This window comes from Anolis carolinensis, chromosome 4 (genome assembly GCF_035594765.1).
Source record: "Anolis carolinensis isolate JA03-04 chromosome 4, rAnoCar3.1.pri, whole genome shotgun sequence".
Lineage (NCBI taxonomy): Eukaryota > Metazoa > Chordata > Lepidosauria > Squamata > Dactyloidae > Anolis > Anolis carolinensis.
Genome location: NC_085844.1, coordinates 87,952,264 through 87,968,513, shown reverse-complemented (window position 1 = coordinate 87,968,513; position 16,250 = coordinate 87,952,264). Strand labels below are relative to the sequence as shown.

Sequence of the window (16,250 nt, the reverse complement as noted above, 5' to 3'; positions counted from 1 at the left end):
GTGACTGTAGAGACCTATTCTGGATCCGCATGGTCTTTAACAATGAGGACATCAATTTCCAGATGGAAGGCAGTTTCGATAAAGGTTTTCTTCAAAATTCATAGCACAAAATCCATAGCACGAGTGGAGTGCCGCAGGGTTCTGTCCTGGGCCCGGTTCTGTTCAACATCTTTATTAATGACTTAGACGAAGGGCTAGAAGGCACGATCATCAAGTTTGCAGACGACACCAAACTGGGAGGGATAGCCAACACTCCAGAAGAAAGGAGCAGAATTCAAAATGATCTTGACAGACTAGAGAGATGGGCCGAAACTAACAAAATGAAGTTCAACAGGGACAAATGCAAGATACTTCACTTCGGCAGAAAAAATGGAATGCAAAAATACAGAATGGGGGACACCTGGCTAGACAGCAGTACATGTGAAAAAGATCTTGGAGTCCTTGTGGACAACAAGTTAAACATGAGCCAGCAATGTGATGCGGCTGCTAAGAAAGCCAATGGGATTCTGGCCTGCATCAATAGGGGAATAGCGTCTAGATCCAGGGAAGTCATGCTACCCCTCTATTCTGCCTTGGTCAGAGCACACCTGGAATACTGTGTCCAATTCTGGGCACCACAGTTGAAGGGAGATGTTGACAAGCTGGAAAGCATCCAGAGGAGGGCAACTAAAAAGATCAAAGGTCTGGAGAACAAGCCCTATGAGGAGAGGCTTAAAGAGCTGGGCATGTTTAGCCTGCAGAAGAGAAGGCTGAGAGGAGACATGATAGCCATTTACAAATACGTGAAGGGAAGTCATAGGGAGGAGGGAGCAAGCTTGTTTTCTGCTGCCCTGCAGACTAGGACATGGAACAATGGCTTCAAACTACAGGAAAGGAGATTCCACCTGAACATCAGGAAGAACTTCCTCACAGTGAGGGCTGTTCGGCAGTGGAACTCTCTCCCCCGGACCGTGGTGGAGGCTCCTGCTTTGGAGGCTTTTAAGCAGAGGCTGGATGGCCATCTGTCGGGGGTGCTATGAATGTGATTTCCTGCTTCTTGGCAGGGGGTTGGACTGGATGGCCCATGAGGTCTCTTCCAACTCTACTATTCTATGATTCTGGTAGCAGCTAACCTCCAGTTAGAATGCTTGAGGGACAGGGATTCGTAGTTCTCATTGTTTATGCCACATTTTTTCAACGTTAGCTTTAAATCTACCTTCAAATCTCTTTTTTTGTTCACCAACACTCCATTTGCCATTCTTGAGTTGAGAGTAAAGTAACTGCTTTGGGAATGGTCATCAGGCATTCCAGCAAAGTTAATGGTGGCGGATCATTGCTTCAATGTTGGTGGTCTTTTCTTCTTCCAGAAAGCTGATGTTTGTCCATCTGTCTTCTCAGGAGATTTGCAGGATTTTTGAGGGCAATGCTGATAGAATCTTTCTAGAAATTGAGAAATGGTCCATCTTTTGCAGGCATATAACAGAGTTGGGAGGATAATAGCTTTATAAACAAGCATCTTGGTATCTCTATGACTGTGGAAAGATGGACCTATAGTCCAACACTCAAACCCCTACACCACTGTTGGTTTGTTGGTGAAGACAGATGTGCCTCAGGTTTTGAAATAAGGCTAAAGGGATAATCCATTTTTTAAAAAGAAAAACAATTTTCCGGGAAGAACAGACAAACTAGAATCAGGGAAACCGATTTAAGTATTTCATTCCCATCTACCAAATAAGACATCCAATTGCTCCCTCAGCTTTTATCTTAGTCAAATAAAATATATGTATGAGAAATGCCTATATTTCTTGTTCCATGTACTCCACCCTTATTTGTATCCCCTTTTGTAATTCAGAGCCAGGGGACACATTCATAGCATTTTTCTTTTACTCTTCCCTGCCTTTGAAATCAATACCATAATTTTATTTCATTTTAACCCCTATAGTTTATTTTTTTTTCTTATCCAAGCCATTTTATCCTCCTTTTGACCCACCACAACATTAAGGCAAATCTAAGATCTAGGCAGCAAGATAACAAAAAAGACCCCTTTTCTCCTTATTGGGCTATAGATAAGTAATTCCCAGAGGCTTTTAGCTGTGTTATCATTTCTTCAAAATGTGCATCTGCACTGAGATACCAAGCCAAATCTTATCATAAAATGATATATCTTTGGAAGAATTCAAGTTTCCAGTTACTTTGAGCCTCTGGGAATATTTCCATCAACCTATCGACTTTTATGTGAAGGGCAGGCATTTTCTGTTTCTTCAGTATCATTCTTGGGACTGAGTGGCCACTAGAAAGATAATGTAATGTTCAGTATTCTCTGAAAACTTTTTAGTAGTGATCTGAGGAAGTGGCAATTTTATTTCTTCATACCATTATAGTGAGTGCTCAATTGACAAATGATAAGAAGTCAATAAAACCAGTTCATGGAGTCCTATCACATTTGATGTCAGCATGGTAAACTATGTACTGTGCATCATGGAGTCAATTGATTTCTCTGATGTGCAGGTGACCAAAAAAGGAACACATCTTCAGAGACAACAAGTAGAATGAGAAAAGTTTTGTTAGCTATTTGTTCTCAAGTTTCCAGCCTTAAATTCCACTTGGCTTGAACTCTGAAACAGTTTTTCAGTTTATCTTGAAAATTTCTTCAGATTATTTTGAGAATATATTTAGTTAGTTGCAAGCCAGCATGGTGTAGCGATTTTTACATTGGATTACCTCTCTGGACTATGAATTCCCACTCAGTCATAGAAACCATTGTGAGACATCAAATCACATTCTCTCAGCTTCAAAGGAAGACAAGGGAAAAACCCCGCTGATGAAATCTTACCAAAAGAAAAAGAGAAAACCTTAAAGTTCATTATACTTAAGGTCACCATAAGTTAGAAATAATTTGAAGGCAAATAACAATTCAGTTAGTCAATTATTAAAATATTCATACTCTGTCCACATCTGAAGATCTCAGGGTGGTTTACAAAAAAAATGAATCTTAATAGTTTATAACTATATACTACAAATACAGTAGAGTCTTACTTATCCAAGCTAAACGGGCCGGCAGAAGCTTGGATAAGCAAATATCTTGGATAATAAGGAGGGATTAAGGAAAAGCCTATTAAACATCAAATTAGGTTATGATTTTACAAATTAAGCACCAAAACATCATGTTATACAACAAATTTGACAGAAAAAGTAGTTCAATACGCAGTAATGTCATGTTGTAATTACTGTATTTACAAATTTAGCACCAAAATATCATGATATATTGAAAACATTGACTACAAAAATGGCTTGGATAATCTAGAAGCTTGGATAAGTGAGGCTTGGATAAGTGAGACTCTACTGTAACCCTAAAGAACACTTGCTTCCATGTTCCATTATTCTTTCATATATGCACTTTTCTGAATTAAAAAATATTTTTAAAAGGAATAGTTTAAAATATATATGTTTACATTTGGACAAAATCATTTATGCCTCCCTTTTTTAGTTTTGTAATATTTTCATATCAGGAGCAACTTGAGAAACTGCAAGTCGCTTCTGGTGTGAGAGAATTGGCCATCTGCAAGGACGTGGCCCAGGGGATGCCCAGATGTTATGTTTTTACCATCCCTGTGGGAGGTTTCTCTCATGTCACCACATGGGGAGCTGAAGCTAACAGAGGGAGCTCACCTGCTCTTCCCGATTCAAACCACCAACCTGTGGTTTAAAAGTTTAATCCACTGCGCCACCGCGGGCTCCGGGTTTGCAATGACATCAGTGTTGACACTTTTTGAGCCTCTAAGGGGCTGTGGTGGCGCAATGGGTTAAGCCCTTGTGCCGCTGAATCTGCTGACCTGAAGGTTGGCGGTTTGAATCTGTGAGACAGGGTGAGCTCCCATCTGTTAGCCCTAGCTCCTTGCCAACCTAGCAATTCGAAAACATACAAATAGGTACTGCTTCAGTGGGAAAAGACAAAGAGAGACTCCAAGCAATCTTGCCAGCCACATGACCAGGAGGTAACATTGCAGGATCCTCAGCTTGAAAATGGAATAAGAGCACCTCCCCAAGCCAGAAATTAGCATTGCCTCCAAAGCCGGAAATGAAAAGAGAAGTCTTTGTCTTTGTCGTATGCTACATTGAATGTTTGTAAATAAGGCATTGAAAGTTTGCATTGTCTGCTCTATGATATTATAATCCACTCTGAGTCCACCCAGGGAGAAGAGCAGAATGTAAATAAATTGTAAAAGTGTATTAAGGGGAGGGTATTTTTTACTAAGAGGTCACTACAGAGAAGGTCCTCACCCATCTTTCCACACTGTGTTGCTCTGACAGATGGGACACAAAAGAAGTTCCTTCTTATCTTTTAATTATTATTAAAAATAATTTGCATGAAAAAATCAGCATATTTTTGTTTATTTCTCCTTGTGCGTATAAAGTAAATTTGCTCCAAAGGAATACATTTTGCCTCATATTCACATTTTTGAAATCATGTTTCTTAATATAATTAATTTTAAATATAATTCACATCAACGTGCTTATTTTACACACACTTTTACTTAAATTCATGCATTTTAATTCACATTTTAATTAGAGATTTCTATTCAGTTGCTCAACTGGAGTGGTTCAGCATAAGCTGTGTTTTGGTTCATATGTTGATTGAAAATATGAAATAAGGTAGATTTGCAATGAAAAGATAATTCATCTCTAGTGTTAGCCAATATGATTTTTCTTATTTCTAGAAAATCTGATAAGTATAGTCATGACATTTTGCACATCAACATTGGAAAATATTCCATTAAGGAAAAATCTTTCAATTTGACAAGTTGTGTTAATGGCTTTTCATATTCATTTAAGCTACCAAATTCTAGAGAACTGCAGCTGTTAAAGGTTACTCCCTTAACAGATGTGTTATGTCAGCAATATGGAAATAATATGGTATCCTATGCTATGGTTAGTTCTAATTTCATCACCACTTTACAACTGGATAGATGTCAGCAACAAAGTGGCAGACTAAAATCCAGATTTCTGTATTTTTTGGAACAAATAAATGCAGCCTGTGCAATGAAACCATCACACAATTCAAATTATGGTTCTGCTTTACTACTTTTTACAAATAATCAACTGGAAACCATCTAGACAACACAGAACCAATTTTTGTCATGATATGTTACTAACTAAAAGGGTATATTTCAGTATATTTGTGTTGCTCAAGAATTACATATACCTCCGTAAGGATGCCCTTCCACATCAAGTGATCTAGGTTTCATGCATATTTGGCAAAGATTTGAAATTCCCCAAAGTTGGGATTAATTACCAGATGCTTCAGCAATCTCATCCTCACAGCCAAATAGTTGTAACCTCTAGCAACAGCAGTGTACCCATGAACTTTACTAAATCTCCAGACAGCCACAGTTGGCAGCACATTCCACCTTGAAAACATTGATTTTGCAATTTAGCCTAGTCTTAACTTTTCCTAATCACATAATTTGATCTTACTATTTTCTATATTGTAACCAGCCAAGATACTGTTTCAATAGATCATTATCTGCCAGTACTTAAGGAATTATGCTCTTGTGCCATTTTTATATGGTAAAGCCAACACAAGGTGACTTTTTCTTGACAGTTTTACATAGCAAACGTTGCTTCTATATATTTCTTCATGAAGATGGATCAGGAATATTCTATTCTATACAATAGATACCCTTATGTGGATATAGGGAGTGAAAAAAATGAGAACTGGATTTTAGAGATTCTATAGTTAGGTAATGGAAGTGACAAGCTGGAATCACAGCAGACTTGTTAACTTGCAGGGTTTTTGTTAAACTGGGAACTTGAAGCTGAGCGGAAGGGAGGGAAAACAACTGTATCCATATCTATCTTCATAAACTACTCCCTCTCTCTTTCTCCAGTCTTATTTATTTACCCCATTTATACCCCGCCGTTCTCTACCCTAAAGGGGACTCAATCTTTCAATCTTTCTAATATTTCTTTTTTGTTGCTTTGCTTTGGGATTTCCCAAACCCAAACTCACTTTATCTGCAAGTTCCCTTTCCTGCCTTTTTCTCATTATACACCTTACTGGATTTTGATAATGTTACCATCCTCTCTGTTAGACCTAATCTAAGCATTATCTTTGATTCCTAAATGTCTCGGATCCCCTCAGAGTCTGTAACCAAGTAATGCTGTTTATTTAATTACAGCATTATAATGCTATGAGTTTTCAGTCCCATCAGCAAAAACTTCAGGCAATGTCGGGGTCAGTTTTTGCATATACTGCAATAGTGGGTACTAGGGCTGTGCGATCAATGAAAAAAATGTTTCAAAACTCATTACAAAATTAGGGGCTGCCGACCTTTCATTTCTAAAGTGTTTCGAAAGAGTCATTAAAGAAAAATTCATTACTATAACAAGAGTAATGAAAATTCATTACTTTTTCTTTATAGTAATTGTGCAAGTGGGGAAATTTCAGGGACTCCTTTCTCCCTCATTTTTACAGCTATTGGGATGAAACTTGCTACAACAGTAGAACTTATTTACCACTGTTAGCCTATCAAGTTTCAGAGTGTTTCACTTATCCACAGATATTTAGGACATTTGTAGTTTTTATAAAAATATTTTTAAGAAAACTACAAGAGCTGTCTCCTTGAATTTTCTGTACAATGACACAAGATAGCATGGAATCATTCTCCGCAACTTTCAGAAATATTCATACTTCTACTGATTTTGGGAAATTTTTAAATTTTTTGACAAAAAAGCTGTCAGGACCCAGGCTGCAGAGCACCAATAACCATACGGCTTCTGGAGGGCAAATATCCTGCAGGTGCAAGGGCTGAAACGGTGGGAAATCCAAGTTTTCCTCTTCATCTGTCACAATAATACTAGGAACAGGACTACATGGCCCATGAGACATCACACTATCCCCGCCCTCAAGGCCCCCCTCAAACATGGCCTCTCTCCTCGAGTCGCGGGGACGCGGCTTGGCAGGGTAGGCCTGATGAAAGCGGCGGACTAGGTCGGGGGCATGGACTGTGGAAGCGTCTTCCCACGAGCGTTCTTCAGGCCCAAAACCCACCCAGTCAATGAGATATTGAAGGCGGCGGCGGTGGAAGCGAGAATCCAAAATGTCCTGAACCTCGAATTCCTCCTCCCCATCCACCAAAACAGGAGTGGGGGCCGGCCGGTCTGCATCAGGGCGCACACCATCCGCCGGAAGGAGCAGGGAGCGATGAAACACTGGATGAATGCGCATAGAGCGCGGAAGTTGGAGTTTGAAAGTCACGGGGTTAAGTTGCGCCACCACTGGATAGGGACCAATGAAACGGGCATCTAACTTCCGGCAGGGACGGTGGGAGGGCAAAAAGCGAGTGGACAGAAGAACCCGATCTCCTACCTTGATTTCGGGACCCGGCTGGCGATGATGGTCAGCGTGGCATTTATAGTCCTCCTTGGCTTGGTCCAGTTGCTGGAGCAGTAGTTGTTGCACCGCTGTGAGTTCTTGCAGCCAGTCCTCCGCTGCGGGGACTTCTGAGGTTTCAATGACAGAAGGAAAGAAACGTGGATGGAATCCGTAGTTTGCAAAGAACGGGGTTTCTTTGGTTGAAGCCTGGACACCGTTGTTGTAGGCAAACTCTGACAGAGGTAACAGGGAAGCCCAGTTGTCCTGTTGGTAATTTACATAACAGCGAAGGTATTGTTCCAAAGTGGCATTGGTGCGCTCAGTTTGTCCATCTGTTTGGGGATGGTGAGCTGAAGATAAACGAGAGTCTATGCCCAATAGTTTTTGTAGTGCCTTCCAGAAACGAGAGGTGAATTGAGATCCACGGTCTGTGACTAAGCTCTTGGGCAATCCATGTAGTCTGAAAACATGCCGAAGGAATAAATCTGCAGTCTCTTTGGCCGTGGGGAGGCCATCGCAGGGAATGAAATGGGCCAACTTGGTAAAAAGGTCCACCACCACTAGGATCGTGGTGAATCCAAGGGAGGGTGGTAGATCAGTGATAAAATCCGCGGAAATTATCTCCCATGGACGAGATGGAGTAGGAAGGGGATGCAATAGTCCTGAGGGTTTCTCTCTTCTTGTCTTGGAACGTTGACATACTGGGCAGGTATTGACATATTTCTCTACATCCTTGCGGATTTTGGGCCACCAAAAGTCTCGTAGGATCAAATGCATGGTTTTAAATAGTCCAAAATGCCCTGCTGGCTTGCAGTCATGACACAGGCGAAGTGCCTTTTCCCTGCCTGGTCCTGGGGGAATGTAGACATGATTTCTGTAGCATAATAACCCATCCTTAAGTGAGAAAGGGAAACGTAGTCCTTGGCGAATTTGATCTTGAGCCCAGGCATCTGTTTGTTGACTGGCTCTAATTTCTTGAGCACAAAGGAGTCCTGGAGTAGAGGGAGTTGGTTCAACTGCAGTGGATTTGGTGTTTCCCACTGTGAGCGTGGCAAAATTTTCAGGCTGTAGCAATTGAGATTCGAAGGTTTCTCTGCGCCCTGCAGCATACTCTGGTTTCCGTGAAAGAGCATCTGCTTGCTTGGTCTGAGCAGGGGTTACATAATGGATCTGGAAGTCAAAACGCTCAAAAAACAAAGCCCAGCGCTGCTGCCTTTGATTTAACTTGCGGGCAGTTCTTAGATGTTCTAAATTACGATGGTCAGTATGAACCTCAATGGGAAATTTGGCCCCTTCTAACCAATGTCTCCAATTTTCAAAGGCTGCCTTTATGGCCAAAAGTTCCTTTTCCCAAATAGTGTAATTTCTCTCTGGGGCTGTTAGTTGACGGGAGTAAAAGGCACAAGGGTGAAGGTGTTCTCCCACTGGTTGCATGAGTACAGCCCCGATTGCCACATCGGAGGCGTCAGCCTGCACAACAAAAGGGGTTTTAGGATCAGGGTGCTGTAGAATTGGCTGGGATGTGAATAACTTCTTTAGTTGCTGGAACCCTTCCTCTGCTTGCTCCGTCCAGCGGAAGGGCTGTTTTCCACAGATGCAGCTGGTGATTGGGTCAGACCAGCGGGCAAAGTCTGGAATGAACTTGCGGTAGTAGTTCGCGAACCCCAAGAAACGCTGCACCTCTTTCTTGTTGGTTGGCGCCCGCCATTCCAATACTGCTGACACCTTTGCCGGGTCCATAGAGAGCCCTAGTGGCGAGACACGGTATCCCAGGAAATCTACCTCTTGTAGATCAAAAGCGCATTTTTCCAACTTGGCATATAGTCCATGATCCCGCAATCGTTGTAACACCATTCTGACGTGGTTCTCATGTTCCGATTGTGATCTAGAAAACACCAAAAAATCGTCCAAGTAGATGATCAAGAACCGATCTAGATAATCCTGAAAGCTATCATTGACAAAATGCTGGAACATTGCGGGAGCTCCACATAAACCGAAATTCATGACAAGGGACTCGAATAATCCAAATTTAGTCTGGAAGGCGGTTTTCCACTCGTCCCCCTCCCTGATGCGAACTAGATTGTAAGCTCCCCGAAGATCCAGCTTGGTGTAAACCTTGGCCCCTCGAAGTCGGTCTAATAGGTCCGAGATCAAAGGCAGGGGATATCGGTTCCGCTTAGTGATATTGTTCATTGCTCTATAGTCCACAACCAAGCGTAGGTCCCCTGACTTCTTTTTCACAAACATCACTGGAGAAGCGGCTGGGGATTGAGAGGGTCTGATGAACCCCTTGCGGAGGTTTGACTCTATGAACTCCCTGAGAGCTTCTTGCTCTGGTTCAGTCAGGGAGTAGAGGTGTCCTCGCGGAATCGGGGGCCCCTCCACCAAGTCAATGGCACAATCATAGGGCCTATGCGGGGGTAGTTTCTCGGCTTCCTTTTCATTGAAAACATCCCAAAAGTCCGAGTATTTCTTGGGCAAGGTGATGATAGGTTCAGCGTCTGTGGCATGGCAGACCTTGGCTACAAGACAATGGTTTTGGCAATATTTAGAAGCAAACTGCAGTTCTCTGTTGGCCCAGGAGATGTTTGGGTCGTGGAGTGTCAGCCATGGAATTCCCAAAATCACAGGGAAGTGAGGAACCTCGGTAACAAAGAAGGAAATCTCTTCCATGTGTTCCCTTATCCACATTCTGGTGGGTTCAGACCATTGGCTTACTGGACCTGTCTTTAGGGGGCGGCCATCTATGGCTTGCACTACCCGGGCATTCTTGAAATCGTGATATTGTAATCCCCGAGAGTTGGCATACTCTCTATCGATGAAATTGTTTGTTGCTCCTGAGTCTATCATGGCATGGATCATGACGGGTCCTTTTTTCGCTGACCACAAGGTGACCACTAGGAGAAATAGGACCCCGGTTGGCGGCTCTTGAGTGGGGTTTTTGACCGGGTTGGCGAGCCTCTCTACGCCCGGTCGCTGGCTTCCCCCGCCGGCTTTGCGCTTGCCGCCTCGGCCGTCTCTGTCTCCACGGAGGACGCCGCCGCCAAACGGGTGGCGGGCTTTCTTTTGGCTGGACACTCTCTGGCAAAGTGGCCCCTGTTTCCGCAGTACCAACAGAGGTTTAAACGTTGGCAGCGGGCCTTCTCGGCAACATCTAATCTGGGGCACACATTGCCCAACTGCATCAGCTCCTCCTCGCTTCCTCTGGGGTATGGGGCTGGTGGCGGGGGTCTCCACATTGGACGTGGTTGGATGCCGACGGGAGCGGGAGGTTTTACTCCTGCTCTTCCACTCTGGCCTCGGAGCCACTGTTTTCTGTTGGCAAGCATGACTTCGGCTCGTAAACATTGGTCAATAAGTCTCTCAAGAGAGTTTGGAGGATCCACCTTGGAGATTTCTTCCAACATCTCGATGTTGAGACCCTCCCGAAACTGTCCCCTGAGGGCTACGTCATTCCAGCCGGTGTTTTGGGCCAGCACTCGGAACTCGGCTATGTACTGGGACAAAGGCCTGTCCCCTTGGAAAAGGCGCCGGAGTTTGTGGCCGGCCGCCTCTAAATTGTCCTCCTCTGGTAACGCCAGAGCAGGGAGACGGGTTCCGCGTTCCTTCAAACCCCGTATTTCTCCCTCCTGCGTATGGAGCATATCACGGATTCTGTCCACTTCATCCTTGGCGATGGTATAGCTGAGTGGTTGGGCTTCCGCCCCGGTTCCAGTAGACATTCTGGCCTAGGTTAATTGGTGCTTAAGGTGGCGGAGTCAAACTGTCAGGACCCAGGCTGCAGAGCACCAATAACCATACGCAGAGGCCAGAATCTATCTAATATCTTTATTAAAGAGATATATAAAGTCAATAAAAACAGGTGTAGAATATAGTTCAGAAGTAGACCTTTCAGGAAAGGTCAAATATAGTCCAGGAAAACAATGTCCAATATAAGATATTAAAGTCCAAAGTTATAATCCACTTCACCGAAACACACACTATTTGGCAAGCAATAGTGTGGGGAACTGTCCATAGACTTTGAGGCTTAAGATAAATCCGAAGGAAAGGAAAACAAGGCTGGAATCTGAGAAGCAGGGTCCGTGGTTTAAAACGCAAGGCAAGGCAAGACTTGAGACTTGACAAGGTCCAACTTGAAACAAGGCAATCGTGGAACAAGAACTGAGTCCATAGAAATCCGTGGAACAAGGCAGGGCTGGGAACTTGATTCAGGAGCTGGGAACTGGAGTACGAAGTCAACACACGATCTCACTCCACGAGCTGACGAATTGACTCCGCAAGGGTTCCTTAGAGAGCAAACACCTAAATAGGATCTTGTTTTCCCGCCAAAGAACATTTTCTCTGGGGAACAAGAAACGAAAACCATTCTGTGTCCAGATGCTTGACTCCTTAAAGTTTCCCAAGGGAAACAGACTTAATCAGCTAAATGTCTGGCAGCTATCCTGGCGCTCCGGCGAGTCGCCTCGCGAGCGCCTCTTTGTTGACTATAATAATCTCGGCGAGAAAATGGGGGAGATTTCTGCTCAAGGCTTGTTTGGCTGGCTTCTGGAGGGCAAATATCCTGCAGGTGCAAGGGCTCCAATTCTGGCTGAAACGGTGGGAAATCCAAGTTTTCCTCTTCATCTGTCACAATAATACTAGGAACAGGACTACATGGCCCATGAGACATCACAAAAGCTACAACAAAATTGAATGTGTCTCACATTAACCAATAGAACTGACATTTAGGTATTTCTTCCCAGCCCAGCCCAGCCCAGCCCAGATATTTACTTACTAGAAGTATCAGTCAGTCCTTCTCTTTGCAGATTCAACAATTTCTTGGAACTCTGACTGGCTGCTGCTATAGAACAAATCTGTCAGAACCAGGAAGCTCTTGGAATAAAAGCACGCTCACAAATGCAATTCCTTGGATACAGCTTTATTTCCTTCTTACTACTAACAATAGAAAGACAGCTTTGTACAATTCCTGCCAATTCCTGTGTATATCATCCTGCTGACCCATGACCCCTCCCACTATCTACAGTCTGCTAGCTACATTCCATTCCCACCAACAATCCTATAGTTTCTATTTCCCACCAATCCAGATGGTCCTTATCTGAGATGCATTGCCAGCCTCCCCCTTACAACAGCCATGGCATGGGGTGGATGGAGCAGCTCAGCTCAAGCTGGTATGGACACATCCTAACAAAATATCTCCCCTATCTTGATTTGGGCTTTCTGATGCTGGGTAGAATTCTGGGAAATGTACTTTAGGACAGGACCTTTTGAATTCTCTGGCATAGGGCTCCTCGCTTTCTCAAACTACATTTCTCAGAATTCTGTGCTTTCTCAGTCTCTTTCCCAGTGAACTCTACTTTCTCCCTGCTACTTCCTTATGGTGAGAGGCCATTAATTTAAAGAGGAAAGAAAGTTGTTTTTTTTTTTTTACTTTGCTTTGCTTTCTTGCACTGAAAATGAAACTTGACTTTGGGAGGCTTCTGAGATTTACAAAATTCAAATGAAAAGTATTTGATAAGTTTTGATTGTTATGTTTTTGGTTGGGCCATGCCCGCACATTGGATATTGTATCGTAAGTATGGATTTGATATGACTTGCAACAACTAACAAAAAAAATTGCACACCACTAGTGGGTATGCTGCAACACAGGTCCAATAAACTAGAGCTGATCTGGTACTTACTTAGGTGATCCCTCGTAGTTAGAGGATGATGGTCTTCCAGTAATTTTTCTTGGAAGATGCCTGTGCGTGATTTTTTTTAATGTGTGGAAGTCGGTGCATGGACGGTCAACACACAGTCTTCACAGAGTGAGGTTCCAGCAGTGGTGTGATTACACAACGACAGTGGCTTCTCAGTCTGTTGCAGGCTTCTTCCGCCTTCACAGCCATTGTAACATGTACCATGTTACCCTCCACCTGCTCCGCCGTTGAGGTCTTAGGGTCTTCGGATTGTTCTTGGTCTGGATCCTCCCCTGTGGCCACTCCTGGGAGTGCCCGCAGGTTCATTGGAACACGCAAGCCCCCTCACCACAACAAGCGACAATCCAGCGAGGGGGTATGATTCCCCTGATCAAATAAACTAAGACTGATCTGGTAGAACTCCCCAAGCTACTATGGAGACAGAAGGGAGGGCACCACCATATAGCCACCCTTAATGCCACCTCCCATTCTCTGTGTTATGGTTGTCTCTGGCTGCAGCACGGGTCCTACAAGTCAACCATTACCTGCCGTGATATCAGCTGAAGTAATAGAGGATAGGTGGAGAAAAGAGGAGTGGAGGAATCATCCCAAGGGATGTTTGCAAAATTGACAGGTATCAAGGAAGAGGCACATCTAATGCACAAGCCTTAATTGTGCAAATACACACCTGGCTACCTCCAGAGTACGAGGAAATTAGAAATAATGTAAGATTGAAAGTCAGTCAGTCAATCAAGTTAAACCTAAGTTCTTGTATACTACATCTGTTGATTTAAAACCAGGGGAAAACATAATCTCTTAGATTTTTCATTGCTTCAGAGTTGCAATACTCTGGGAAAACTACTTAACACAGGACAAGGATGTGATAGAAGCTGAGAGCCAAGGTCACTAATAGAGTGTGTCTTCTCTGTTTGATAGGATTATAAACACAATTTACATGGAAAGCACAACAAAAGTAATGATTGGCTGGGTGGCGAATTCACATTCTATCACAGGAGTACTTATACTATTGTTTCAGCTGCAGGGAAATAAATAAATAAATAAAAATGGAGGATACATCAAGGGATCCTTTCATTCTCTTGATCTGCAGACAATGGGATAGGTGGTTTGAGTGTGATCTCTGGTGCTGTGTGCTGAAAGACAGGAAAAACCTATTTTCACAAGGTATGATTGTTTTCCTTTGCCATTCTCACAGCCTTTGCTTGAACTACATATAATGGATGCAGTGTAGGTAAACAGTTTATTTTCTTAAAAAGAATTGACATATGTTGCTACTATATCGGCTTCATTTTGTTTTCAGCCTAAGAAAAGCGAGAGGGGCATATTTTCCTATTTGAATTCTGCTTGCAAGTTTCTGTGATTTCTCTACATGTTATTCTATGATTAGATAATGGGTTTGTTGATGAATGAATGCCAAGCACTCGAGGTGTGAAAATACTGAAGCCAAGGAGCTGATCTTTCTTAATGCAACCACTGGTTTCTTGAATGTTTAAATTTGATAAGATAGGTGTATTGCAATAAATGGGAGTAGGCATGATAGTGTAGGATGCACACATATACTTTTTTACCTGAGACTTTTTCACATGAACTCACTATTCCACTACAGTCATGTTATTATGAATAGCAGAAACATACTGGGTCAAGCACCTTCAATATCACACCTCTTCAGTTATGCCATTGCTCAGATTTACCAGTTCATGGTTCTGCAATTGTGCTACTGAATACCCTGGAAATCCCATTGTCCTACACTACCACTATTCCTTTAAAAAAAAGGTTTTGGAGAAATTTTGCAATCCCAGCATTGAAAAACAGAATAGAACAAAAAAAGTAAATATAACTATAAAATATAAAATAATCAGAAAAGGAATGTTTTGGGAATAGTGAAGGGAAAGGGGGAAGAGGAAGAGAATCCTACTCCCTGATGTCACTTTACTACTGGTATTCTGGTAGAGTTGGGAGGAACCCGTTACACCAAGGTGTGATAGAAACATTGCAGGATTGGGAGCTGTTGACACATTTTACCTATCAGTAGTGATGAATGGAATAATCATGGGGAAGAGGTGATAGTCAAGCTGTAATGACAGTTTGCCTACCTGATGCAATACATGTGTAGTTTGGCCATGCCTTTGCTTTCTAGATTGCAATGGGCATATTTTTAGACGTCCAATCTTCACATAAAATCTAACACTATTTTGCAACAGTGAAATGTTAATATAGCACAAAAAACTCACTCAAGCCTGTAGGAAATGAGAGCAGCATTAGCTGCACAGCATTACCTATTTTAATGGGTAATTTGTTTATATAGTTCCATATGGGGCTGCTAATAAAAACAATGTATTTGGAGTCTAATCAATAAAGTATGAAATATCTAGACAATCAAGTTTTATTAAAACACTGAAAGAAAATGTTCTTTGACAGACAATCTCATTGAAGTTGGGGTAATTTCCATACAAGTACAACAGAAGTGTGCCATAAGGATTTCCCTGGATGCCACAGTAAAAGCAAAAGAAATTTCTGATCTTGCATTATTCGCACTTGCACGATGATCTAGGTAAGTACAGTTCTTTGTTACTGAAAAATTCTGCTCTGCAGCTTTCTCCCATCTAAGTCATAAATCACTTCAATTCTCAAATTTAAAATAGAGTTTGTGGTCTAATGCAAATGGCGAAGAAGGCAAAAGTGAAGTTAAAGGTGTAGTGCTTTCAGACACTCAAAGATAACATGAGGAAGCAATAGCGTGGCATGGAAACAATGCTTTTATGAGACTGTACCCCACTCTCCTTATGCTGGTCTAGGACTGTAATAGAGATTTTTGATTTGATTTGACACCATCTATGAAGAGGGCAAAATGTGTTTTAGATTACTAGATATTAAAATAGCATACAATGTGTTCCAACCAAAAGTGCAATTATGCTATGTATATACACAATCTCTATTCAGATAGTTGAAGATGAACCACCATTGTTCATAGTACATAACTTTATTTTCTGCACCCTATGTGGGTTTCAAATACACACACACACACACACACACACACACACACACACACAGAGATTCAACCAGAAAATACAAGACGATGTGGTGGCACATACACTATGAAAATGTTGGATCTATCAAATCAAATGCTGAAAAAATATTTCTAAACACAAAACAAAATCAATAGCAGAAGAAACACCTGCTTTGTTCCATAAATCAGCAAATCT

General features: G+C 42.3%; 1 long non-coding RNA gene across 1 annotated transcript in view; it reads left to right on the top strand.

Annotated features, from left to right (window-relative positions):
- Positions 1-16,250, top strand: part of LOC103279864 (uncharacterized) — a 206,838-nt gene that overhangs the window by 67,250 nt on the left and 123,338 nt on the right. The window contains exon 2 of the long non-coding RNA XR_507031.3: positions 15,466-15,598. This is a non-coding gene — a long non-coding RNA (uncharacterized LOC103279864). The remainder of the gene's footprint in view (positions 1-15,465; positions 15,599-16,250) is intronic.